Source organism: Staurois parvus, unplaced genomic scaffold, assembly GCF_062004578.1.
Source record: "Staurois parvus isolate SC_StPar_1 unplaced genomic scaffold, SC_StPar_1.0 ptg001302l, whole genome shotgun sequence".
Taxonomy (NCBI): domain Eukaryota; kingdom Metazoa; phylum Chordata; class Amphibia; order Anura; family Ranidae; genus Staurois; species Staurois parvus.
The window spans coordinates 13,180,669-13,206,250 of record NW_028319098.1 but is presented as its reverse complement, the minus strand read 5'-3'; the positions used below and the strand labels follow the sequence as shown (position 1 = coordinate 13,206,250).

Sequence of the window (25,582 nt, the reverse complement as noted above, 5' to 3'; positions counted from 1 at the left end):
CCTCTCGGCTGATTTAGTAAAGAAACCATGTGCTGGGCCACTGGAAATTCCAGTTTACTGACAAAAAGTCGGTTGATGGGCTTATGTTCACTTCAAACAGATTTTTTATTCTCTTACAAGTCTATAGGAATGCAAAACCCTCCTCAAATACAGGACTGAAGGAAAGGTAAAGTTGTCCCTTAAATAATTCTATATGAATTCCTTCCTCAACTTGTCATAATACTGCACCTAAAATCACTGCTACATCTTCATGGTCACTCTGAACAACATGATTGGTGGGCTCAACAGAACAACAAACAGGATATTTCTACCTACTTATACTACAATTCCTATGCAAAGCAGCTAGGAGAGTTTGCAGTGTAATAGAAGACTAGGAAAGCTGGTCTGACGGGTACAGTTCAGCCAACAGCAATTTTCCAATGGGCACTGCAACTATAACAGCAGGTCCTTCTAACTGAACAAACCTTCCTTCGTTATTTTCTCACGCCAGCACTTATTACTCCTCCTACCTTGCTCTTTGATCTGTCGAATTTGCTTCACAGTTTCCTTCAAGATTGCACATTTGTCGGGTTTAAAGTTAAAGTTGTCAATATCGTTAAAATTAGCGAAAATCAGTTCAGCAAGCTCCTCAATGTATCGATTCTCCTGCTCGCGGTTCCGCTTCTCTGTACTCCGCTTAGGGCTGAAAAGGACATTAATAAAAACATTTAGTAAGTAACAATGACAACACAGTTATTATCTGTCAATGTTAGTACAACACACATTACACAAAATGGTTCAAGTGAGGATTAACACTGAAGGGACAGCATGACCATTATTTGGCTATGACAGTGTGCCAGTCTCCTCCTCAACTCGGTTTTATACACTAAAGTGGTAGTAAAGTCTCTTTTTTATGTTTTACCTACAGGTATGCGATGCATACTAGCACATTAGGCTCTTAACGTACAGGGAGATAATGTTTTAGTTTAATTTTTTGCAGTTTATGACTGCTTTAATAACCCAGATTTCCCCATCAAATATTATCTTCCCATAAAAAAACAATGACTGAAAGGTCGTTTTGCCCAAACACGATAGAAAACTACTTCTGTACACATTTAAGAGCTATTCCAAGATCAACTGGAATCAGCTGGCTGCGAACATTAAGCAGGAACAACATTGTGGTGTCAAAGTAAAAAAATCCACTCCGTTTCAATTAAAATGGTTGAAAATCCTTACATATATCCAGAGAAGTGACTGGCATCAGGTGATACCGAGATTAAACAAATCCTTCTACATAACGTGTACATGTGCATCTTCAGCCATCTTTTCTCTATACCTGTTCAAAGTGCTGAATTTATAAAGCTTGTCTGAGCTGTCTGAAAAAAAGGGGCAGGGAGCTGAAATCACACACTACAGAGTTCAGCTCAGTGAAGAGAGCTCTGAGAGTTGAATGGAGAGAAGAGACACACACCCACCACCACACAGCTCACAGGAACAGAACTGAGGTCAATCTGCTCCCTTCCCTGTCACTATTGTTTGCATGGTGTCAGGAAACCTTGTCAGAAGTGATTCATATGCTGATAGAAGAACAAAACAGAAAACAAAAATACCACTTAGCGCTCTTAACTAAGACAAGTACACACTATAGAGGGATATGCTTTGTTCATATATCATGTCTGAGGTTTACAACCACTTTAATTGGAAGTTCAATTTAAAGTGCAACAGTGGCCAGACTATGAGTATTAAAATATTTCCAAATTCAAGCAGTAAAACAAGCCTTCGTGGACCTTTATGGCAGCAGCCACTGTGGAACAGTTCATCCTCAATACAAAAGGGAGTGATGCAGACTGGTACCACAGTGAGGTAATCAGGATATCATGCATGAAATGAATTACTAATTTTCGATTTTGACTGGTATGTACACCTAATGGCCTTAAAAAAACACTGCAGATTACAATATGGAGTCATACTAGACTCCTGTTGCTGCTGCTTCCCACTGGTTTCATTTATTCTTTGGCAGAGGAAGAGAAAGCAAAGAAAGATTTTGCTGCCTCCTGCCATCTGTCTATACAGAGACCCTCTGGAGAGCTGAATATCTTTAGCTGCACACAACATCAACAGGCCAACAAGTCAGCAGCACCACTTACCATAGGGCAGAATATGCTAGTACTACCCAGAAAAATTAACAATATAAAACTACCAGTACAAAAAAAAAAAAATACATGCAATGTGCAGCAAAGATGTCCTTAGGCCATTCTTGTAGTCTGTACAGATTTAATATCCATGGGAAACACTTTGTCGACTGAGGAATGTTTAGGGCATCAGTGAATGGACAGGATAGAAAACCTTGCCCCATTCCTACTATGTTCCTGCTGGAGGTCTAATTGTCTATAAAAAATATCCAAGCATGATTAGCTCATGCCTACATTAGACAGAAAAAAAAAAAAATTTACTTAGTTAACAAAATCCTACTGTTAACAGGTTACTGAACAAGCCTGGTAAAATGGTTTATTCTAACAATAGGTGAGATGTCTTCATAATGCAGACTGAGGCTATGATAGATATATCGTGTTATTTGCTGAATGATCAGCTTCAATGACAAGCTACAGGTTTTCAGAATCCCGATTATGCAGTGGTCTGAAAGTCTGGTTCATAAAGAGAACCTGCTCAGCTATTTACGATGCTGCACAAGCACTTGAGCAGTCTTTAAGGCAGTGTGGCATGATTTATATGCTTTTATAGACACAGGTACTGAATTACAAAATAGGTGTTAAGTGTCTCTGTTAGCCATGGAAATTAGAATTTGGCTGTTTTTCCAATGCAGGTTAGAAATGAAAAGCAATATGACTGTCCGTCACAAGCATCTCTTCCTCTGTGCCCTCACTTTACTCTTAATAAGAAATCATTTTCAGAAAACAAAGTTGTAGTCCTCAGTGCCACCAAACAAAATCACAGGTTTGTTTCCACATGCAATGAAATTGAGGGTATGGTATTTTTTAAGACATAAATGTAAAAGGTCAGTTTATTGTATTTTTAAAAAAAAAAAAAAAAAAAAAAAAAAAAAAAAAAAACTTACCAATGAGAAAACACATAAAAAAAAATACATATTAGGACAGTCATATTTGCTCATTATATACATGGGCTCTTCTTTATAGTGCTGCACAATGGTTGGACATGACTCCTCTTTCTCAAAACATTTAACAATGCCCAACTACCTGAGAACAATGAACTCCCCTGCTTGGTGAATATCTCATTCTGACCATCGTTAAAATTAGCCTGAGCCATGCCATGCAGAGAAAAGCAACAGGGCTACTATCATATTGGCTCCACATACTTTCCTGATTATTTCAGGTACTTATATAGCGCCGTCAATTTACGCAGTGCTTTACATATATATTGTACATTCACATCAGTCCTTAACCCTCAAGGGGTTGGCTCCATCCCACTCTATTCACCTCCAGGAGTGAAAAGAGATAGACTTGTCTAAGTTTCAAGTCAAAACCTGGCCTAAAAAAAACTCTCCCTGCACCCATGTGATAGCGCCGGGTCCTGCGGTGGACAATTACCAAGTACCAGGTGCTGTCACATGGAAAGATGATATGCAAGTCCTCCATACCCAGAAGCACCCAGTATGTTCTTTACTGCTGGAGGGCTGGGAGAGCAAAGGGAAGGTATGTGGTGCTGGTGGGGACACCATAACTATTAATATAAAAAACTGCAGCGCTTGAAGTGAAACTCTTCTTCCATAAAGATTCTTTATTGACACATTTGCATAATGGGGACTTAAGATTTGTTGAGCAATTAATGCATATAAATATATGGTGGCGGTCACTGAGGATAGAGCATTACACTTTATGGAAGGAAAGTTGGTTCACTTCAAGTGCTGCAGATTCCAGATTTATATGAATGGACTCTGTACAAATTGGTCTTTATGCAAGAGACTGTTTTATTTTCGCATTAGAAAGAATTTTAACTTTGTTGCCGTAAATATTATGAATGTACAGAATTTATATAGCACCAACAGTTTGTGCAACACTTTACAAACTAAAAGGGAGAGAGGACAGTTACAGAACAATCAAGCAAGAGAGGGTTAGGAGGGCCCTGCTTGAGAGAATTTATAGTGGTACTAAACTTAAAAACAAACATTTATTATATTGTGGCTTACCAATATTTAGGCTTCAACACAAGTTCCCGCTCATGATTCTGATTGCATGATTTTTGCTCCAAAGAAGCTCAGAAAATAAAATTCTGGCCCTGAGCATTTTGTCCCATGACAATCACAGCAAAATTACTTTGCGTTTGGGGTGCCATTCAAGATCCTGTGATTCCAAACTACCCATATCTGAACAGGGCCCAAGATGTGATGGCTGCATTAGTTTTCTTTTTTAGGCTTGTTGTCTATTTTCATCTGGTGATCCAGCCAGCAAGTCTGTTTTTCAACAGAAAAGCTCTCTTGCAGTTACATACATTAGACAGACCATTTAAAACTGGCAGGGGTGCTTAAAATTATCAGCTTTAATTTAACAAGACAACGGTTTGCTGTAACTTATTATAAAGGATTAGATAGAGTCTGGCTTCAATTTGTTACTGTTTTTAAAACTGCTAGTACGTCTAATCCCCCCCCCCCCTCCAAGACCTATAATGCTGCTGTTCAAATCTGCCCTGTGCTCATTTATCCAGAGTGGTGTCTGTATAATACAGGAAGTGTGTTACTGCCAAGAAAACCAGGGGAAAACACAGGGAGAAAAGGCGAATGTAAATGCAGCCATCATTTCTAATGACTGGTAAGCTGCAGTAAATTTATATTTTTGATTGTGTGTTTAATACAGTTTTAAAATCTAAAATTAAAGTGAATCTGTGACTTTGGCCTGCATGGTCTAGGTTACGTCTTAAGGAGATTGTGACAAATGTCACACTTACTTGCTTTGTGTAATGGTTTTGCACAGAGCAGCCCCGATCCTCCTCTTGTCAAGTCTCCCCGCCGTGCTCTTGGCCCCTTCCACCTTGCTAATTGTCCTTATAGCAAGCCGCTTGCTATGGGGGCACCCATGTGTGCTTGCTCCCAAGCCAGCTTTGTAGGTCCATAAGACAGCGTGGCTTGGCCCTGCCCCTACTCACTGGCTGTGACTGACTGTAGACAGTTTACAATGCATTAAGGTAAAACACCTTCTGCCTTTACAACCACTTTAACCACTTGCCCTCCAGAGGATTTACCCCCTTCCTGACCAGGTCATTTTATGTCTTACGGTGCTGCATTACTGTAACTGAGAATTGCGCAGTGATGCACTGCTGCACCCAAATTAAATTTATGTCCTTTTTTTTCCCCCATGAATTGAGCTTTCTTTCGGTGGTATTTGATTGCATGTGCGGTTTTTATTTTTTGACAATTCTGAGAAAAAAAACAAAAAACTATATTTTTGACTTTGTTACTAAACATGTCTAGTAGAAAAAAAAAATCAAATTTCATCATGAATTTAGGCCAAATTGTATTCTGCTACATGTCTTTGCTATGAAAAAAAAAATCTCAATACGTGTAAATTAATTCGTTTACATGAAAGTTATAGCGTTTACAAATTACCAATAATGCCAGCGATCAGCAACTTATAGCGGGCCATCCAGAGCAGTGTGCCTGAGCCAACGGAGGACTGTTAGTAAACAAAGCAGCCCTCCTCCTCTGTCAGAGATCCTTAGTAACCACCAGGCGCTAGCAGGCAATCACTGACCGGGACCTGGTGATTGACGGCCGCGAATGGCTGCACGGGTAGGGCACGCACTCCCTACCCGTAAATGCAAAGTCACACATATATATATATATATATATATATATATATATATATATATATATATATATATATATATACATACATACACACACACGTGATTTTGCACACCCCTGCCATCCTGTAGCAGTATATCTGCTATAAGGCGGTGAGGATGTGGTTAAGCAAAGTGAGTCCATTGGAAGCTCCATCTAGTGGCTAATCCTCAAACCTCTATATTTTAATGCAACAAAAAAAATATGGAAGAGGATGTATAATAAAAAAAAACATTAAAGCAGAACTCCAGTTATTTTTTTACCATACAGTGGGGCTGTGCCCCCACTGCATGTTGCTCTGTTTTTTTTTTCCCCCAGGGGTGAGGAATAAGCTCATACTCACCTAACCCGCCAATCCTATGGAAAACCGCGCTTCCCCAGTCCAGCAGAGGACTGTTCCTGTCTGTGGAGCGTGCATTGAGCATGCTGACGTCAGGAACAGCCCATTTACAAGATCACTGGACTGGGGACGGGTTGTGATCAGGAACCAAAAGGAACGGTGGCTTAGGTGAGTATATCTTTAGTGGCCTCTCTCCTAGAACAAAATGAGCATTTGATCCCTGCAGTGACAGCAAAGCCCCACTGTACACGGGCCAAGAAAATTTTTTCCCTGATTTCTGCTTTAAATGTAAATTCCAAACCAAAGTATGTGCCTACCGAAAATACACAATACTATCCTTTTTAAGAACAAGCCTTATGGGCACATCTGCCCCAAACACCTGCACACAATTACATTTACAATGTGATGACAACAAAGGCTACAACAAAGGCTGTTATCACATTAGATGATTAAATAAATAATATGATGCAACCAAGCCTGTGGACACTGAGAGCCTCTTCTAATCCTCGACTGGAGGAAACCACATTTGTGGTGCAGTGATGTTTAATGTAGATCTCCCACTTGATGCCAGATTTTATTCTTCATCAAAGAAGAAATCACTGCTATTTTTTGCTGAACATAAAAAGGTCCTTGCTCTGTTCTGGCTCCAGATGTGGGATTTGTACAGACCATTGCCTTTAGCACATTATGCTAGCAGAAGTACACAATTTCCATGGGGAGCAAGACAGCGCGCCAAAAAATTAACAAAAAGGCTTCTGGAAACCACACCATTTGTCAGACTATGCCGGTACAATGGCTGATGTATTGCTGCTAACCTTTTCTCTAGACATCTTCAAAACTTTCTGTAACTTACAGGAGCATTTCTGAATCCATGGAGATCAACAGCTGATCACAGGAGAAGAAGTGTGTCCTCTCCTTTCTGTGAACTATGGCAGAAAAGGCAGCCTGGAATCACCGAGTGTGTGGAGCTGAATGACGATTCCAGGTTCACATTGTTGTGTTCTGACTTGTGACTTACATTGGAAACAGATCTAGAGCAACTTGGGGCCAACAGGAGAGCATGCTTTATTTCATTTATAACCCAATATAACAGTTATAGTTAAAAGTGGTTCTAAAGCCTCAAGGTTTTTTTTTACCTTAATACAGTCTGTGCAAAAAAAAAACAAATTCTGTGTCACAGACTCCCCCCTCCTCCTTTATACTTACCTGAGCCCCATCTTGCGCTGTGCACAAGAGCTGTGGCTCTCCAGGCTCTGGTCCTCCTCACTGGCCAGACTGACAGCAGCGGGAGCCATTGGCTCCTGCTCGTGTCAATCAAATCCAATGTCGAGAGAGTGATGGACGGGGCCAAGTTACCCTGTCTGTGTCAATAAACGGAGAGAGGGAAACTTGTAAGTGAGCCCACGCGAGTGCCCCCATTGAATGTGTCTTTCTATGAGGCACTGGTTGGAGAAGGGGGGAGCCAGGAGTGCTGATTGAGGACCTGAGAAGAGTAAGATCAGGGTGCGCTATGCAAAACCATTGCACAGAGCAGGCAAGTATGATAAGCTTGTTATTTTGATAAAAATAAAACAAAGCTTTATTATCACTTTAAAGACTGGGTGCTCAACCTGTAGCCCTCCAGGTGTAGCGGAACTACAAGTCCCATCATGCCTTTGCGAGTCATGCTTGTAGCTGTCAGCCTTGCCTCATATGACTTTTAGTTCTGCAACACCTGGAGGGCCACAGGTTGAGGACACGTGCTTTAAAGTATCACTACATGCACACAAGCTACTCCATTTATTGGAGGGACAGAAGCTACCTGCATCCTAAAACCAGCCAAACGTATCAAAATTTGGGAGCAGGGACCGGTCATGATTTGATCTATATATGGGTAGGCTGACTGTACCCAAGTCGATGTGGATACAAGCAGCCTGTCTGATTTTTCTACATGCGATTACAGCCATTGGCTATAGCCACTTGCAGTAATCAATGTGTTTGAACAAAATAGTGCTTCGGGAGGATTCCCCCATCAATACGAATCATCTATGGACTCAACAATCATACTATGTACACAGATTATATCTGCTTTGAATTGCGATTACTGCGATTACTGCGATTACTGCCATTGGCTATAGCCACGTGCAGTAATCAATGTGTTTGAACACTATAGTGCTTCGGGAGGATTCCCCCATCAATACGAATCATCTATGGACTCAACAATCATACTATGTACACAGATTATATCTGCTTTGAATTGTATTTTCTCCCTGGGTTAAGTGTTTATTCAACACACAGTACATCCAGGCAGAATAGTTCTCCCCATTGCATGGGTTAACAGTTCATTTTCCTTAGGGAATGATGATCAGGTGATAGCTTATTCCTTGCTCTCACAGTCTTCCTCCATGCTGTCTGGTCCTCTGTAGCTGCTTCTCCTCACTGCCGGACCAGTTACAACTCTCAGGTGTCATCCAGTACAATGTACCACCAGCAGTCCTACATTAAAATCTTTACAGATCGCCAAGGGCCCACCCACAATCCAGAATGTTGGAAAGCACTGGCTGCCAGAGGAGTAAGGAATAGGGCAAGTATATCAAGTATAGCAAAACAAACAGCTAACGCACGTATTAAGGAGGGGGAACTCCCTGCAAGTGTAACTTCTTTTATTCCCCAGAGTTCAGCTTTTACTACTAAGCCCTTGTCCTGCTAGTGTGCTTATCTTCCCAAGGTCCCCAAATGTAAGATTGTGAAAATATAAATGCTGTTGCATTCCTGTTCTTTTAATAGAGTGTGGGAAGAACAAACTCTCCATTCAGTTTGTATTGCTTATAACCCCACTGGAAAGTGCTCCTCACTTCCTGTTTCAATGACAACCTGTTCCAAGAGCAACAAAGCAATACAAACCTGACAGATTCCAGCCCCTTCCTCCACTAGTTCTAGTTGGAATTCTACTTTAAAGTGTGTCAAGCAAACTGCGGCACCATTCATGCAGCACAAAGCAGCTTGCACATGAGCAGGTGGGGAGGTCAGCTGTGAAGCCGCAGGTACTCACAGCCAGATTCCCCCCAGTAAACCTGGCGGCACCGGGACCTAAAGATGGGCAAAAAAAAAACCAGTCCGGGTGAGGACATCGCTGGATCTCTGGTCAGTTAAGTCTCTTTATTAAGACAGCAGGTACACTATTTGTAGCTGCCGATTTAAATTTTTTAAAAAAGTGAACAAAACTGCTTTAACATGGCTGGCTTTGCTTTTTTGTATAGGCATTCAGAATCTTTTTTTTTTTTTAAGCCCACCTCTACTTTTTTCTTAAATTGTGGGTAACTCAGGAAGAATATCATATCTGTCAGCTATTTATTGCAATCTGTGACCTTATGAGCAGGAGAGGAAATGAGGAGTGCCGTTGTCAAAGGGAAAGGAAGACAGACAGTAACAACAATCTGACAGAAGTTCTACCCCTTCAAGATTTTACTGAGAAAAAAAGTTCTGGGTTGCAGTCTGTGTCACCACTAGAGATACTTCCCATCACTTACAGTTTCAAAAGAGGAAAAATCTGCACAATAGAGATGACAACAAATGTTGACTGCTGTGATGGCTTCTTTGAGAATTTATTAGCAGACTCCTGACTTTTTAGTACATGTGATCAGGGCCCAATCTCTCCTCTGTGCAGAGATGCCTAATGTCTCTGTAAAGAGGACCTGTCATCTGTACAATGCCATCACATAGGGGGCTTACAAGCTTTGGGATAGCAATACAATCAAGTAAAAAAATAAAAAGAAGAATGGGTTTAAAGAATAATAAAATCTAACAAAATAAAAGTAAAGAACCCCTGCCCCATACATACTGACTGTGCAACACATTAAGCATCACTGTGCACACTAGATGGGAATAATTATAGGCTCATCGTTTAAGTCATTTGATGAGCTGTACAGGTTTTAAAGCATTGCCTAGGTTAAATTTAGAGCATAGTATGTTGCAGTTCATCAAGCAATTTTTAGGCTTGACATATTTGGCATCTATTTATTCAAGACAGTCTTATGTTTTATATTTTTATGAAAAAAATTGGGGATTATGATATATTTTGTGTGCACTAAAATTACTTTTTTTTGCTAAAAATATTTTTACTGAAAATATAGGTTTGATAAACAGTTCTGCAAATATCATGGGAAGAAAAAAATTTAACTGACTCTTTAACCATTTGACGCCCGGCCTATGGCCAAATGGCATACCGAAAAATGCATTACCTTTCCAGGAGGCCACCATATGGCGTCCTCCCGCACATGCGCAGTCCGCGCGCTTTCAGAGCCGCACAGCGGCGCGATCTGTCACCGGCCGTGTACCTCGGACACGGCCGATGACAGATCTGAGTACCAGCCCCCGTTGCCAGTACCATGTGACCTGCTGTGACCAAATCGCAGCAGGTCACATGACAGTTGTATACAATGGATGGCTTCATTCATGCCATCCATTGTATACTAGTGTCTAGCTGTGAATGGTCACAGCTAATCACATGCACATGTCATGTGATTAGCTGTGGCCAAATCACAGCGAAGCACAAAAAAAACAAAAAAACCCTGAATAAATCAATGTCATTCAGGTAAATGCTTGCTTATAGCAAAGTAATTCTTTGCTATAAGCAAATTGTGTAAAAAAAACAAAAAAACAAAAAAAAAAAAAAAACCAAATACTGATCACTTCTCCAAAGTAGTACAATGTTACTATATTAACATGGTACTACTTTGGACATAGTGAAATATGAAAAAAAAAAATCTTAAAAAGAAAAAAAAAGTAATAAAAAATTTAAAATAAAAAAAAATATATTTTTTTCATACTGTCACCAGTCAGTGTCCCTGTTCACCGCCATGCCAGTTATATGATGACGCTGTACTGCACTGGTGACAGTATGTAAAAAAAAAAAAAAAAGTGAAAATATTTTTTTTATTTTTCCATTTTCCGAAAAATTATGACAAAAAAAATACGACTTCAAAAAACTCGCCATGCCTCTTATGAAGTACGTCGGACGGTCTACTTTGCAAAAAGTGGTCATTTGGGGGATATCTGTACTATTCTGACATTCTTTGACCTCAAGACATTAGATTGGCTGTCAGTACTTGATCAATATTCAGATCTATACCATAGTTTGTGAACTCTATAACTTTAATACAAACTAAAAAATACATCCTAATTTTGGTTATTTTCACCAAAGACATGTAGTAGAATACATCTCGGCCTAAATTTATGAAGAACAATTATTTGCAAACTTTTATAACAGAAACAAAGAAAAACTTTTTTTTTTTCAAAATTTTTGGTCTTTTTTGTTAATTTATCAAAAAATAAAAACCCCAGCCATGATTAAATACCACCAAAAGAAAGCTCTAGTTGTGTGAAGAAAATGATAAAATTTTAGTTTGGGTACAATGTTGTATGACCGTGCAATTGTCATTCAAAGTGTGAGCGCTGAAACCTGAAAACTGGCCTGGGCAGGAAGGTGTAAAATTGCACGGTATTGAATTGGTTAATCTACAAATTCTCTATCTTCAGAAAATATGTAATGTTTTGGGAGTCATAAGTAATCTTCAGACCAAAAATGCATATTTTAGACATGACTGTAAATAAAGAAAAAATATGGTAGAGTGGCAAAAGGGTTAAGTTGCAAAAATCCAGTAAGTTTACTTTTAATGTATTATTACAATACCTTTTACTCCCATACATATCGAGATCCCAGCTCCTCTAGCTGCCAAATTAATGCGTCATGAACCGTGTAATAATTAGCTTAATGACTAAGAGGGCAAGGCCAACGCTTTAACTCGGTTTTATTAAGGTACCTTATAGAGCTACAGGAGAAAGCACAGCAGCATCCCAGCCATAGCACTCACAGAGAATAAACAAGCTTAGATCCCTGCACAACAAGCCGAGGTCAAGCCAGCTACTGCATAAGCACACAAACACACTGCCAATACCCAAAGAGGCAAAATGTAGGTATGAACCACAGAATAAGGTGGATCTACAGTTCTCTAGCCAGTAGACTTTTTAAAATATGGTATGTCTGGTGTAACTTTTCTAGTTATGCTATTTTGGGATGCTGGATTTTCATAAATTCATCTTATATACAGATTCGAGCTTTAGTGGCCACATGTATGTGCTAAATGGCTACCAAAATAAAATCAGCCAAAGTAAAACCATTACACAAGGTTAATAAAGTGTAATGTTAGAAAAAGGGCAGATGTCTCATCAGGATCAATGGACAGGGAGGCCTGTGCCTGTATTCATATGAGTGACAATCTATTTGAATTGATCAACAGTGCATCAGACGCATGCCTGTCAGCCTTGATGAGAAATTGGCCTATCCTAATAAACATGCAAGTCTACATCCGTATACTAGGACTAGGAAGATAACAATCCCATTCTAGGGATCGTTAAGAGATTTAGTATAAAAGAGGCAGCAAAGCTAAATGAACAGCAGGGCTAATTTCTTTTAGTCATGTGAGCAATTCTTCTTTCCTTGCATGGGCTTAATGGCAGTGTGTAAGATAATGAGATACTGTGAACGGATTACCACTCTGTAACGCCACATGCTGGATTTCAGCGCTAAAACAATGTTTCTAGTCTTCAACCCCAAACAAAATATGTATCTGAATCACACAAGACAGTCACAAGATTGTGTTAGTCAGAGGGCCTGGTCCCTTCCTCCCATACCCCTCCTGCAATCAAATATACATATGGATTTCATGGCTTAGCAGAAACTACCGCACATCACACTCACGGCTGCCATGTTTGCATCTCCCTCTCAACCATGGATATTCTGACACTTCTACAGTTATAAATGGAACAAAAGAGTGGCAAAGCATAACAAAAGGCATCGTACAAACTCAGACAAATCCGAAGGCAAAATTACAAGGACAATATAAATGTCATAATACTAAATGATTTAACAATCTGCTGGCAGACAATTCATTTACAGAACACCGAGGTCACAGTGATGCATTTTAGACATAGTGATAGGGAAATTAATTTGCGGAAAAGCATGAAATTAAAACACACCTGAGTTGTTTAGTCCCCAAGCAGTAGAACAGTCCAGTATAAATGCTGAGCAGCCAAAACTTATAAAACAATTAGGATATATTCGCACCAGATGCGCTGGGACTATGTTGGATGGCTGTTCCAGGATGCCTTGTCTCCTATGTGCTCAGTTCACACCACTGTGTCGCAGAGGTGTGCGTGCACAGTGCACTGAGCAAAAAACTGCATGCAGCACTCTATCAGTGCAGCGCAGTCAGGCAATCCAATGCCTTGCACCACACAGCTGCCAAATTAACTTATAAAAAAAAAAAAGAAAAAAGCAAACCGTGCAATCCAGTGAGCTCAGTGCATCATCACTTTGCTGATCTCAGCCAGGTTACACTGCACACTGCCAGCCGCTGTGAACCAACTTTTACAGCTTGAGTTTTTAAAGAGCTCCACTAAGCTCTATTCATGTTAACCCAGGGCTTGAAAAAGCCACTCGCCCGCTCGCCAAATGCGAGGAGAAATTTCTTTGTGGCGAGTGGTGAGCACAGATGAAGCATGGAGCGACTGCACCTGCGCTCCAAGCCTCATTGTGAAGCCGAGTTCCGGTTTACAACTTTCAGTTTCCAGGTTCTGCGGCACCGCCGCCAAGGGGACAGGTGCAAGAGAGGTCCGCTCTCCTCCGCTGAGAGGAGACACCATCTCCACCGCCACGGGGGAATCGGAGGGACTAGGAGTAAGTAATGTATACAACATATCATATCACTATAATGGAGTACAGGGGAGCTGGGATATACATTACTGTATACATGTCATATCACTATAATGGGGTACAGGGGAGCTGGGATATACATTACTGTATACATGTCATATCACTATAATGGAGTACAGGGGAGGGGGGATATACATTACTGAATACATGTCATATCACTATAATGGAGTACAGGGGAGGGGGGATATACATTACTGTATACATGTCATATCACTATAATGGAGTACAGGGGAGCTGGGATATACATTACTGCACACATGTCATATCAATATAATGGAGTACAGGGGAGCTGGGATATACATTACTGTATACATGTCATATCACTATAATGGAGTACAGGGGAGGGGGGATATACAATGGGGATCGAAAGTTTGGGCACCCCAGGTAAAAATTTGTATTAATGTGCATAAAGAAGCCAAGGAAAGATGGAAAAATCTCCAAAAGGCATCAAATTACAGATTAGACATTCTTATAATATGTCAACAAAAGTTAAATTTTATTTCCATCATTTACACTTTCAAAATAACAGAAAACAAAAAAATGGCATCTGCAAAAGTTTGGGCACCCTACAGAGTTAATATCTTGTACTGCCCCCTTTGGCAAGTATCACAGCTTGTAAACGCTTTTTGTAGCCAGCCAAGAGTCTTTCAATTCTTGTTTGAGGTATCTTTGCCCATTCTTCCTTACAAAAGTCTTCCAGTTCTTTGAGATTTCTGGGCTGTCTGTCACGCACTGCTCTTTTAAGGTCTATCCATAGATTTTCAATTATGTTGAGGTCAGGAGATTGTGAAGGCCATGGCAAAACCTTCAGTTTATGCCTCTTGATGTAATCCCCCGTGGATTTCAAGGTGTGTTTAGGATCATTATCTATTTGTAGAAGCCATCCTCTCTTTAACTTCAGCTTTTTCACAGATGGCATCAAGTTACCATCCAAAATTTGCTGAAATTTTATTGAATCCATTTTTCCTTCTACTCGTGAGATGTTCCCTGTGCCACTGGCTGCAACACAACCCCAAAGCATGATTGAGCCAACCCCATGCTTAACAGTTGGACAGAGGTTCTTTTCATTAAATTCTGTGCCCCTTCTTCTCCAAACGTACCTTTGCTCATTCCGGCCAAAAAGTTCAATTTTAACCTCATCAGTCCACAGAACTTGTTTCCAAAATGCATCAGGCTTGTCTATATGTTCATTTGCAAAGTTCAAACGATGATTTTTGTGGTGAGGATGTAGAAGAGGTTTTCTTCTGATGACTCTTCCATGAAGACCATATTTGTACAAGTATCTCTTTATAGTGGAATAGTGTACCACAACTCCAGTGTCTGCCAGATCTTTCTGGAGGGATCGTGCAGTCAAATGTGGGTTTTGAATTGTTTTTCTCACAATCCTGCGAGCTGTTCTGTCTGATATTTTTCTTGGTCTTCCAGATCTTGCTTTAACTTCCACTGTTCCTGATGACTGCCATTTCTTAATTACATTTCGAACAGAGGATATTGACATCTGAAAACGCTTTGCTATCTTCTTATAGCCTTCTCCAGCTTTGTGAGCGTCAACTATTTTCAGTTTCAGTTTTCTAGACAACTGCTTAGAAGAACCCATGGTGCTGATTGTTGGGGCAAGGTCAGATAAGTCTGGGCATTTAAAACCTTTGAGATTGACATCATCTGGTCTTCCCAGACGATGATTGAGAACAATCTATGACACTGGCAGGTCTCAGCTTTGCAAAGATGGCAGTGCATGCTATAAATTCTGCAGGGTGCCCAAACTTTTGCAGACGCCATTTTTTTGTTTTCTGTTATTTTGAAAGTGTAAATGATGGAAATAAAATCTAACTTTTGTTGACATATTATAAGAATGTCTAATCTGTAATTTGATGCCTTTTGGAGATTTTTCCATCTTTCCTTGGCTTCTTTATGCACATTAATACAAATTTTTAGCTGGGGTGCCCAAACTTTCGATCCCCACTGTACATTACTGTATACATGTCATATCACTATAATGGAGTACAGGGGAGGGGGGATATACATTACTGTGTACAGTTTTATATTTTGGACTATTTATTCTAGAGAAAATGTAATTTCATAAACTTTAAGGGGGCGTGGTTGGGGGCAGACCTGGGCAAGGTTGGGTGGGGCAACTGGTGGAGAGTAAGTTTTGTGACCGGCTAGTAGGTCTGGACTCGAAATTTTAACCCCTGTATTAACCAGTAAGACTAGATATCCCCAGCAGTGTTAAATAAACTACAGCCCTTTCTGAGTAACAAACTCTACCCCACGTGGAAAACAACAGGAAGCTGAGTGTGGCCATTGCTTCTCCTTAACGTGCCATAGCTGTAAGTGATGGGAGCAGAGCAGGGGTACATAGTACTTTACAGTTTTGATTTAGTAGATCAGCATCCACACTAGTAGCCTCTTTAGCATAAAAAATGGAGGCAAATATTGATGATGGGTTTAATTTTAGAGATTTAAAGCTCTATATTAGAAAATAAAGATTTTTTATAAACTTTTTGATTGATGTAAGGGCAAGCATAAACGCCTTAGATTCCTGACCTGAAACTGTTCTAAAACATTTTAAAAAGGGAGTAACTGCACCAAAGTACAGCTTGCATCAGGCTCCATTTTTATCTGCACGTTCAATGAACGCATGTGGAAGCACGCATTTTTGCGTGGCATTTGCAGTGCTATTAAATTGTTAAATTATAATAAATGGGTTGCCCAATACATGACATGCAGTCACATGATGCAGTAGTGTGAATGGAACTTCAAGTCTTCAAACTGACCATTGTATAAAGCCCTACCATGAATATACCAAGGTATATTAGGATTAAAGCTTGTCATTCAAAAATTCACTGAAAAATGTTTGAGTTCATAGAATTCATTTGAACTTTCAAAGTTCAGTGGGGGTCAAATCAATAGTTTTTGGCCATAGGGATGAGAAAATTAGGAGGAGGAACAATGGCGAACTGTTGTTGAACAAAAAAAATAAAAAATGAAAAGATAATAGATCTTGGTTTACATCTGAGAAAAATCATACAAGACACAAAACAAACCTAAAGAATATATCTGGGACTTCATTCAGGTAACAGGCTTGGGTGAAATTTTGAGGGCTTTCAAATGAAATTAGATGACTAAATAATTGCAAAATGGAATTGCTCTGCAGAACAATTTTTCAGAATTTCTGTATCGGCTGAATAAATTCTTCTGGTGTATGGTCAGCTTTAGTCATAATCTGTCATTCAACTGTCTAATTCCACAGTTTCGACTGCCCGATAAAGAGGGTGGGACTTGAAATTTGGAGAGCTTAATTGTGACACAGATTGAAGAACCATGTACAGTCAATACAAGGCAGGATGGATCCATGTTTTCATGTTGTTTACGTCAAATTCTGACCCTACCATCTGAATGTTGTAGCTGAAATTGAGACTCATCAGACCAGGCAACTTTTTTTTCAAACTTCTATTGTCCAGTTTTGATGAGCCTGTGCAAATTGTAGCCTCAGTTTCCTGTTCTTAGCTGACAGGAGTGGCACCCGCTGTGGTCTTCTGCTGCGGCTTTGTTTCAAGGTTCGACGTGTTGTGATTTCAGAGATGGTATTCTGCATACCTTGGTTGTAACAAGTGGCTATTTGAGTTTCTCGAACCAGTCTGCCCATTCTCCTCTGACATCAACAAGGCATTTTCGTCCACACAACTGCAGCTCACTGGATATTTTCTCTTTTTTGGACCATTCTCTGTAAACCCTAGAGATGGTTGTACGTGAAAATCCCAGTAGATCAGTTTTTGAAATACTCAGATCGGCCCAACTGGCACCAACAACCATGCCATGCTCAAAGTCACTTAAATCCACTTTCTTCTCCATTCTGATGCTCAGTTTCAACATCAGAAAGTCATCTTCACCACGTCTAGATGCCTAAATGCATTAAGTTACTGCCATGTGATTGGCCATGTTACGAAGCAATTGAACAGGTATAAAATAAAAAATAAGAAGTGGCTGGTGAGTGTATATTGGGGCTGAAAGATGTGCTCAACAACAGGGGAACTAGAATCCACAAAAAGAACTAGCAGTGCTAGTGTTGATATCATGACAGGTTAATTTGTATTATGATTCCTGAGCTCTGTCTCATTTGTCTATCCCAGAGCTTGTGTTCCTCTAAAAAAATAAAAACAAAATGCAGTTGGTTGCGGTCCATGGAAGTCAATGTTCCCTGTTGGTGCTTGCTGCATCCGACACAAGGCTTTATCCCTGCCATTGACAATTATCCAGTATATTTTTCTCATGCTATCATTTTCAAATGTAAAAGTGTGTGAAAACCTGGTTAATTCCCTAAACGGTTTTGAGTCATATCATAAATATATCCATATAAACGAGAATACCAACCAAAACTGAAAAACTCAACTTTGAACGGAACATCCAGATTAACCTGTACACCATGACAATGCACATTGGGTTTGCTGTATTGAAACGATCATAAGCATGTTTGCCTCATACCTCACCTCCATGCTGCAGCTGTCCCACATTGGACCTAGCACTGAACTGAGCAATGCCACAACAACTGAGCATTTAGTTCTCCATCTGCTATGAGTAGAGGGCAGTGACCATTAGTCACCAATCCCATCCCCAGCCTGGCGCTCCAGTGAGTACTGGAGGAGCAGAGGTAAGAACAGGGACAGTCACTTTTGTCCACTCTGCTCCCACTGGAGGACTAAGCTGTGGAGGGGGTACATGCGGCTCTTAGCTGTGTGCCAGCTGTCAATCAGGCTACTTTGTGGATCACAACAACACTGTAGAGATTGTTCCTGAGCCTGGAGCGGTTCTGCCCTGTCAGCTTATAGTGGACAATAGCCTGCCATCAGCTGACTGAGTGACAGAAGAACATAAGTAAATGTACACCTGTATCCCACAAGATAAGTATACCCACAAAAAGCTTTGGCCACACTTATTTTATACACTCAATATATGTCCTGTTTTGCTTTTCATTTTGATCCACACAGCTATGCCACCTTAACCAAATACATACACTATAAAATGCAGGCTTGACAAATATGTAACTACAAGCAATAACTACATGCAACTTCAAAGTGATGTTTTCTTTGGCTGAACTTGTCACATTAAAATGAAGACAACATTTGTAACAAAATTAATGTTACCTGGGACCAAGCTGATCTGGACTGTCCTTCCTCTTCCGCTGCTCCACCCTGGAAGGGTCCGAGGGATTATCTCCAATTCCACTCATCTTGAACACATATCAGCAACTGAAGGGTACAAGGAAAGGAAAACAGTCAGCAACTTTGAAATTTTGCCATCACAAACCTACCATAGGAGATGACGTTTCTACAATTCTCTTTCTAGCATTTAAACAGAAAGAACCAGTAAACCATTTATCAGCCAACACAAAATGCATGTTTAAAAAAAAATGAATACACAAATAAACCTTTCAGGAGAAATGCAGCTTGAAAATATTTAAAGTGTGTCATTGTGCAGTGATTATGCTGCTAGACCTGTCAGGATAGAAACAAGGACTGACTTGTTTTTGAAGGTACAAGCCTGGGGTCTGTCACCCTTATCGCACCAGGCTTAGGCATATAAGGTGTCCTTACTCCTGGTATACCCATGATGGACACACATAGCAACCAACCCCCTCCCATGTTTAGAGTGTTTTTTTGGAGGGAGCAGGTACCTGATTTTGACAGATATCAGCGCTCACTTCCACTCCAGCCACCTAGGCGAATGGAGTTGAAGCCCCTCCAACCAAGCCTCTTGGGACAGAGGCACGGCATGGCTTGCTCATGCGCAGTGGGCTGGACCCAAAGACAGGACAAAGAGCTGGGTCAGGTGAGGACATTTATGGATCCTGGACAGATAAGTGTGTGTTTTGTGAGTAAGCAGATACAGTATTTGTTACTGCTGACTTTTACATTTTTGTTTACAGGGTGAAGATTCTCTTTTTTTATAGGGTCTTGCTAGGTTATCTCCTAGCAAACACAACACCCACCCAATGGGAGAGGGTTAGACGGTCAAGATTCTATTGCTGTGTATTTCCCTGCTGAAGAGATTCACCCCTCTACATGTCCTGGTGACCACTGTTCCCGAGACAGAAACTGAGAGAAACCTAAAATCTTGTTATGACCATAACAAGAGGTGACGGTAAATAGGTAAATAAGCCAAAATTCCCCAATCTAGGGAGATTTCATTTCCTGTGGCATCTCCAGATCAGGAAAAGCTCTCCACAGCAAAAATTAAGCTAGAAGGATTTTAACCCTCTTCTAATCAAAAGGACATTTTGGCTGTACATATGGGAAATGCTGCAAGACCACGATTCTACCTGCCCTTCCTGCCCATGTTAAAAGCAGAATATTTATGCAACCATGCATGCCCCACATGTAAAACATCATAAGAATCAGAACAAAAACTGAATATATATATATATACACACACACACATATATATATATACACACACACACACACACACACACACACACACACACACACCTCCGTATCCAATTTCACCCCCAGTATACCTCACTTACAGAGATGGCAGCATGGTGTAAACCAAGAATTGACAAATGTTGCTTTCTTAAACATATATTAAATTTACTCCACGCTGGGTTTAATAACAGTGCCCTGCAACTGGGAGCCAATAACAGAACAAGCAGAGGAATCAGAGTATAATACGGGGTTGTTTGGAGGTCACTGCATAGTCAGCACAAAGTAACCACTGCTAACAGAAAAGCAGCAGATAAAACTGCGCCATGTGCTGCCTATAGAGGAGGACTGAACACGTCTCCCAAGTGTCACCATATACAGGTCCTCTTCATTCTACATGTACCAATGACTACTCTCTGTATAGGAAGCATATCGTGGTACAGCCTGTCCTCCTGAATAGTCAGCCTATCACTGCTTCACATGCCAGTGACATTACGAGAAGTCTGTGTATCATGTTTCAGTGAATAGGATGAACACTGGATCAGCTGACATATGGCTGCCCACAACAAGAGTGAGAAGAGAGCTCACAATTTGTAGAAAGTACTTAAAGTGGCTGTAAAGGCTCGAGGTTTTTTACCTTCATGATTCCATGCATGAAGGTAAAAAAAAACCTGTGTGCAGCATCACCCCCAGCCCCCCCAAATACTCACCTAAGCCCCCCTCTTGATTCAGCGATGTGCACTGGATTCTTGATTATCCCGGGACTCCCTCTTCTCATTGGCTGAGACATGGAGCATCGGGTGCCCCCATAGCAAGCTGCTTGCTGTGGGGACACACGACAGCAGGGAGGGGGGGCCAGGAGAGCCTACAGGGGGACCCGAGAAGAGGAGGACCCGAGCTGCTCTATGCAAAACCACTGCACACAGCAGGAAACTACAGACATGTTTGTTATTTTTTTAATAATGACTTTAGAATCACTGGGATAGGCAAATCTAAACACAAGAGTCATATGCATTCTTCCTTGAATCTTGCTGTGCTCTTCCAATTATTCCAGTATGAAGCTTTCCTTCTGTGCAGGAGCTTCCTGTAATAAAGACCAGTCACTGCTGCTCTCTCTCCTTAGCAGGCTGACTGGTCTAGTCTCTCCCCCGTAGTTTTCTGAAGGCAGCCTGTAGTGGGCAGGGCCCACTGGGTCCCTCCCACAGCTCTGATCTCTGCTCAGTTTAAGTACAGCACAGTGATGATGTCACTGCTACCTTTACAAGGTAATATCTGGGTTCGTAAAGTGGATTTATATGCTTTGTGGTTATTGAGGAACATGTTTAAATGAATGTTTGTCTAGAATTTTAAAGCAGAATTAAACCTAAAAAATAATTAAAGAATGTCGGGACAGGACGTTTAACCCCCATAGGCATGCTGTGTATACCATCATATTGTGGCTAAAAGCACCAGTGGCACAAATTAAAAAAATGTAATTCTATTGTTCGTTTAATCCTTCGTTAACTACAATATTAAAGCGGTTCTAAAGGTTTTACCTTAATGTATTCTCTGCATTAAAGGTAAAAAAACCTTCCAAGGTCTTTGCCTCCCCCCATCCCTAAACACCTGACACCATTCTCCTCTCTTACTGCATTCACAGGCTTTACTGGGACCATCGGGAGCCACTGGCTACTGTTGCTGTAAGGCAGACCTTGTGAGGAGGGAGTGGGGGCAGAACTGAGCTGCACTGCGTGTGTCCATGGCTGCACACAGCCCAACTTGGCAGCATGCCCCAGGGTTGTCCCCAAATCAAGAAAGGGGGGGAGGGGGTTTCCAGTGGGAACACTCATAGATATCTACAAGGGGAATTTCCCTCACTTTGCTTTGGGAGATCTCCTCTAACTTTCTGGTGCATATCTGGGACAGGAAGTGGAGAGAGAAAAAAAAAAAAAAAGGAAGATACAGCCCCCAATCACCACAGGACAAGTATATGATACAGACCCCCCCCCCCCCAAATCGTCACTGGACAGGTGTATGATGCAGACCCCCCAATTATCATTGGACAAGTATATGATGCAGACCCCCCCCCCCCAAAATATTCACTGGACAGGTATATGACTCAGAACCCCCCCCCCAATAAACACTAGACAGGTATATGATACAGTCCCCCCCCCCCCATAATCAATCACTGAACAGGTAACTAGTACAAGACAACCCCCACCCCTACACCTCAGGACAGGTATATGATGTAGACCCCCCCCATCCCCACTAATCACTGGACAGTATATGATACAGTCCCCCCCTCCCCCTCAATAATCACTGGACAGTATATGATACAGTCCCCCCTCCCCCTCAATAATCACTGGACAGTATATGATACAGTCCCCCCTCCCCCTCAATAATCACTGGACAGTATATGATACAGTCCCCCCTCCCCCTCAATAATCACTGGACAGTATATGATACAGTCCCCCCCTCCCCCTCAATAATCACTGGACAGTATATGATACAGTCCCCCCCTCCCCCTCAATAATCACTGGACAATATATGATACAGTCCCCCCCTCCCCTCAATAATCACTGGACAGTATATGATACAGTCCCCCCCTCCCCCTCAATAATCACTGGACAATATATGATACAGTCCCTCCCTCCCCCTCAATAATCACTGGACAGTATATGATACAGTCCCCCCCTCCCCCTCAATAATCACTGGACAGTATATGATACAGTCCCTCCCTCCCCCTCAATCACTGGACAGTATCTGATACAGTCCCTCCCTCCCCCTCAATAATCACTGGACAGTATCTGATACAGTCCCTCCCTCCCCCTCAATAATCACTGGACAGTATATGATACAGTCCCCCCCTCCCCCTCAATAATCACTGGACAGTATATGATACAGTCCCCCCCTCCCCCACTAATCACTGGAAAGGTATATGATACAGTCCCCCCCTCCCCCAATAATCACCGGACAGTATATGATACAGTCCCCCCCTCCCCCAATAATCACTGGACAGTATATGATTCAGACAACCCCCCACCCCAAATAATCACTGGACAGTATATGATTCAGACAACCCCCCACCCCAAATAATCACTGGACAGTATATGAAACAGTCCCCCCCTCCCCCTCAATAATCACTGGACAGTATATGAAACAGTCCCCCCCTCCCCCTCAATAATCACTGGACAGTATATGATACAGTCCCCCCCCCTCCCCCACTAATCACTGGAAAGGTATATGATACAGTCCCCCCCTCCCCCAATAATCACTGGACAGTATATGATTCAGACAACCCCCCACCCCAAATAATCACTGGACAGGTATATGATACAGTCCCCCCTCCCCCCAATAATCACTGAACAGGTAACTAGTACAAGACAACACCCCCCCCCCCCCCACACACACAGGACAGGTGTCTGGTACGTAACCATAGCATCCTCCCCCATCACCTTAGGACAGGTATATGATACAGTCCCCCCCCCCTATAATCAGTCACTGGACAGGTTTATGACTCAGAACCCCCCCCCCCCCCAATAAACACTGGATAGGTATACGATACAAAACACCCCCCCAAATCACCACAGGACAGGTATATGATACAGTCCCCCCCCCCTATAATCAATCACTGAACAGGTAACTAGTACAAGACACCCCCCCCCCCACACACACAGGACAGGTGTCTGGTACATGACCATAGCACCCTCCCCCATCACCTCAGGACAAATATATGATATAGACCCCCCCCATCCCCACTAATCACTGGAAAGGTATATGATACAGTCCCCCCCCTTCCCCAATAATCACTGGACAGTATATGATACAGTCCCCCCTTCCCCAATAATCACTGGACAGTATATGATACAGTCCCCTCCCCCACTAATCACTGGACAGGTATACGATACAGACAACCCCCCCCCCAAATAATCACTGGACAGGTATATGATACAGTCCCCTCCCCCCCTAATCACTGGACAGGTATATGATACAGTCCCCTCCCCCACTAATCACTGGACAGGTATATGATACAGTCCCCTCCCCCACTAATCACTGGACAGGTATATGATACATTCCCCTCCCCCACTAATCACTGGACAGGTAACTAGTACAAGATAACCCACACACACAGGACAGGTGTCTGGTACTTGAACACAGCACCCTCCCCCATCACCTCAGGACAGGTATATGATATAGTCCCCCCTCCCCCCCATTAATCACTGGAAGGTATATGATATAGTCCCCCCCTCCCCCCCCCCCCCATTAATCACTGGAAGGTATATGATACAGTCCCCCCCTCCCCCAATAATTACTGGAAGGTATATAATACAGTCCCCCCTCCCCCAATAATTACTGGAAGGTATATGATATAGTCCCCCCCTCCCCCCCCCCATTAATCACTGGAAGGAATATGATATAGTCCCCCCCTCCCCCCCCCATTAATCACTGGAAGGTATATGATACAGTCCCCCCCTCCCCCAATAATTACTGGAAGGTATATGATACAGTCCCCCCTCCCCCAATAATTACTGGAAGGTATATGATACAGTCCCCCCCTCCCCCCCATGAATCACTGGAAGGTATATGATACAGTCCCTCCGCCCCCAATCACTGGACAGTATATGATACAGTCCCCTCCCCTCCCCCATTAATCACTGGACAGGTATATGATTCAGACCCCACCCCCCAATAATCACTGAACAGGTAGCTAGTACAAGACAACCCCCCCCCCCCCCAAATACAGGACAGGTGTCTGGTACCTGAACACAGCACCCTCCCCCATCACCTCAGGACAGGTGTATGATACAGTCCTCCCTCCCCCACTAATCACTGGACAGGTATAGGATTCAGACCCCCCCCCTATAATCACTGAACAAGTAGCTAGTACTAGACAACCCCCCCCCCCCCTTTACACAGGAGAGGTGCCTGGTACAGACCCCCCCTCCTCCCAATAATCAATGGACAGGTGTACAAATACAGAACAGCCCCCAGATCACCACAGGACAGATATGTTACAGTCCCCCCCCCCCCCCCCAATAATCACTGACCAGGTAACTAGTACAAGACAACCCCCTACACACCTACACACAGGACAGGTGTCTGGTACTTGACCATAGCACCCTCCCCCATCACCTCAGGACAGATGTCTGATACAGGACCCCTCATCACCAGAGGACAGGTAACTAGTACAACACCCCCCTCCCTCAGCAGCACAGGACAGATGTCTGGTACAGGACCCATATCTCCCCCTCCCCCATGTACACAGTACAGGTACCAAGTAAAGGACACCCCCA

General features: G+C 42.1%; 1 long non-coding RNA gene across 2 annotated transcripts in view; it reads right to left on the bottom strand.

Moving 5' to 3' along the window:
* Positions 1–515: 515 nt before the first annotated feature.
* LOC149437377 (uncharacterized) overlaps positions 516–25,582 on the bottom strand; it is a 208,649-nt gene continuing 183,582 nt past the window's right edge. For both annotated transcript variants that reach the window (XR_016308170.1, XR_016308169.1), the window contains 2 exons: positions 19,032–19,136; positions 516–682 (listed from right to left, as the gene is read on the bottom strand). This is a non-coding gene — a long non-coding RNA (uncharacterized LOC149437377). The remainder of the gene's footprint in view (positions 683–19,031; positions 19,137–25,582) is intronic.